This window comes from Heterocephalus glaber, unplaced genomic scaffold (genome assembly GCF_053883595.1).
Source record: "Heterocephalus glaber isolate CG9 unplaced genomic scaffold, H.glaber_assembly_v1.0 deba00000281, whole genome shotgun sequence".
NCBI lineage: Eukaryota > Metazoa > Chordata > Mammalia > Rodentia > Bathyergidae > Heterocephalus > Heterocephalus glaber.
Genome location: NW_028258139.1, coordinates 18909571 through 18913249, shown reverse-complemented (window position 1 = coordinate 18913249; position 3679 = coordinate 18909571). Strand labels below are relative to the sequence as shown.

At 37.3% G+C, this 3679-nt stretch overlaps 1 pseudogene; it reads left to right on the top strand.

Moving 5' to 3' along the window:
• Positions 1–2431: 2431 nt before the first annotated feature.
• On the top strand, positions 2432–2647 carry LOC101717368 (BBSome-interacting protein 1 pseudogene; annotated as a pseudogene).
• The last annotated feature ends 1032 nt before the right edge of the window (positions 2648–3679 follow it).

The following is a 3679-nucleotide window of genomic DNA, read 5'->3' as shown; positions in this document are numbered from 1 at the left end:
TCCTCCAAACCACATGTATATTTTATCTATCATGTATTTTTATTTTATCTATCATGTATTATCCTGAAATAAAAATTCCTCTGTAGCAATCTTCATTTAAGGAGTGTTTTCTCTGAATTATTTGGATTGAATTATGATAAATAAAATTATAAAATCAGAGACTAGAGTCTATCTATATTGGAAACTTTAGCTCTAGTCAGTTTGTAGTAATCTACTCATCCACTAACAAAGAATACACATGAAATAAAATATTCTAGAATTGAGAATTACCTTTAGTAAAAAAGTTAATTTGATAATTAGAAATCTTGAGGCTTTAACTATGGATTACTGAGATATGATACTGAGCAATTGTTTCTTATTTTTTGATCTGGTTTTCGTAGTGGTCTTTCTGATACATTGACAAATGAGCTCGGTAAAATATTCTTTATACTTAATTTTTACCTCTAAATGAACTGTAGATTTTGAAATGGACAAAATTATTGATTGCTGGTGGTATTTTATAAAGAAACTACTTCTGGATTTATTTGTTTTAATTTATATATTTATTGTTTTAATAAATTGTTTTACAATTTATTAATTCAGTGGGTTTTTTTCTTTGTTTTTTGGGGGGGGGGTTGGTACCAGGATCGAACTCTGGACCTTCTGCTTGTGAGGCAGGCAGCAGAACCACTGAGCTAAATCCCTGGCCCTAATTCACTAATTTTTAAAAGCATGTATTTGACAAGGGACATGACAATATACTACATGCAAAAATCTTTTATAATGAACAGGACAGTGTGAATCAAAAAGGAGTACTGAGGAGCAAGGAATGAAACAGCAGAGCTGACCTGATTCATAATGAGGATGTCCCTCCTACCCAGGCAGAAAATCTGAGTTCTAATTGTCCAGAATGAGTGCTTCCAAAATGATGTTCAAAAGCCTGGGTTTTCATAGATTAAAAAAAAATAATAAAAACAACAAAGAACAAGAAGGAGAATAACAAAGCTTTTGTTATGATTATATTTGTCAAAACAATAACACTACGTTCACTGGCTGTGGCTCCTGTATGTTATCCCTTCTAGGTTAGAAGTGTAAGAAGCAGGCTTTTGATTGGATCAACAATGCCTTTACAGTTGAAAGGAATCTTCAGAAATCTACTGTGCTATGTCAAATTGATCTAGGTGTCTGTGGTCTCATATCTCAGACTTCCCTTCTTATAGAAATTGTGCGACTTCATTCTTTTGACATTTAAAACCTTTTCAAAGTAGATATGGAGTTTGAATTCTGTCTTCACAAGGTAGGGTCCAATACATATAGAAGCAGAGTACAGACACACTAGGGTTTTCGTGGTGGGGAGAACAAAACTACGGAAGAGTTCTGCTGATGCTAGTGATGCAGGTGATAGGAAACCCCAATGAGACTTGATGGAATGATAAATATCTGACTTACCATTGGGAGGCTTGCATGCAGGATTCAGATTAATGTCTGTGACTCCTTCAGGGTAAGAGAGAAATCAATAGCCTGATGGAAAATTCAGTAGAGCTGCATGAGTCTTGGGTTCCATTTTCATCACAAGGGTGTACTTCTTGTGGGTTTGGAAGAATTTATCATAGGTTATTCACTGAAGATGCAACTGGGCTACCCACATTCTGTGTAGCAGAAGAGAAGCTGCAGGTTAACATCAGTTTCTCAGAGGCTCTGGAAGGATGTGCGTATGAGTCCTTGGATTAGTAGTCCCTGCCCTAAGGAAAAGGAAATTTGAGTCAGAAAGGACAATTTCCAATAATGGCTCACCAGAATAAAAGCTTCCACTGTCGAATCAGAGAGTACAGAAAGGTCGCCCATGAAGAACTCACATCCGCAAGGTCTCCTCCCTTGCCCATACTCAGACTTCGCAGGGATCATTGAGGACCAAAAGGGACAGGGGGGAAACATGAAGAAGAGACACTCCACCTCCCACCCACAGTTCAGGACAGGGCTGTCAGGACATGAGCAGAGCTGGAGACTACGACAATGTATAAAATTAATTTAGAGAGCTGACAGGGAAGGGACGCATCTGTAGGTAGGCCCAAGGAGGGACCTTGCACGACCAGACATCCCGTATTAGGGAGGTAATTCATACTCAGGGCTACAGGTTTGTTTTCCTGGCCCTTATTTAGCTGAGAAGACTGGTCACTTACCTAGGTGGACAACAGTTTAGGGCTCCAAAACTCCCTCTTCTTTGTGGAAGTTGCAGCTGGCACTTCTGAATAGGGTCCCACAGAGGGGTGAGAATAGACTCCGCTGCCTGCGCCCCAGGTGGAGCCTGTTCCCCGACCGGAGCTGAAGCGTGAGTTCTTTCTGGAGGCTTGAGTCAAGAACTTTGAGTCATCTTGATAATACCAGACTGGATACCTAAAGCTTGGAAAAAAAAGAGAGCAGAACTTTCAGGAAAACTGACTGTAACGAGTACATGGCAAATGTGAAGTCAATGTTCGGGGAGGTTCTTCCCAAATAAGGGTAATTGTCTGAGGAAGATGTAACCACCATGGTGCTGTGTAAACCCAAACTTTTACCCTTAAAATCTCAGACTCTGGAAAAACTGGAGAAAATGCAGCAAGCAGCAGAAGATACCCTTCGCCAACAGGAAATGGCAGAAAAGAAAAATGGGAAAAAGCCTACTGACTAATAAGTAGCGCTTCAGAGCACCCTACTTTACGTACAGTATATTACTAGCTAGAGTATAATCTCTACCTGTATGCTGAAAATAATATTTATTAATAAAACTGGTAATACTCATATAAATAATTTTAAAATACCAAAGATTGATAAAACTTGTTAAACACTGGTTTAAATTAAGTACAGTTAACTTTGAACCCAATATTTTTGGATTTTCATGGTTTCTAAATTACAATTTAAGTTACCATTCTTCACTCCTAGTACAATTTTGACATAGGCACAAATAACTAAATTCAACTTTTATGTAGAGCATTTTTACATGTTTATTACACATACGCATCTGAACATAAAGTGTTCAAGCTTTTGCATTACCTAAAACATTTTTAACCAAAAAGATTAATAAAATTAGTTTAGATTTTTTTGCTTTTGATATGAGGTTGGACATTCTAATTATTAGACTAAGTGTTTTATGACTTAAAGTGAATTTAAGGTAGTGAATTAACTAACAGCAGGGAGAAAAGTCATAAAGTCTGCCCATTTATTCTTTTAATTAAACTAAGAAAAAGAGTTTTTCTCATTTCCTAAATCCTAAGGAGACAATTGAAAGCAAATCAGACGTTTTTAGTTTTAGTCCAGTAATACTTGGACTAAAAGACATACTGCTTATTTGTGAAGTTATAGCAATGATGGCTAGAGCAATGGAGAGTCACACATGACATAAACATGAATGGTTCATAGTGGGAATAGCCAGAATAGCACGAGGGAAGTTTGATACAGACACAGTCCCAATCAAGTGCAAAGACCTGGAACTAGAACACCGAAGAAATAGTCTTGTGTTTTTATATGGCCAGTGTGCTCTTTTTAATGATGTTTCACGTTTGATTGTTTTGTGTTCTATTTTATCAACATTACAGAGATAGAGAAATGTGGCTTGGTACTTCCCACACCCAGCTTCATCAGGGTCAGGGCTAAATGTTCGGTATTTCACATTTTTCTTCAGCAAACAATTAATTTACCCATGTAAACCTGCCTTTTAGTTGCT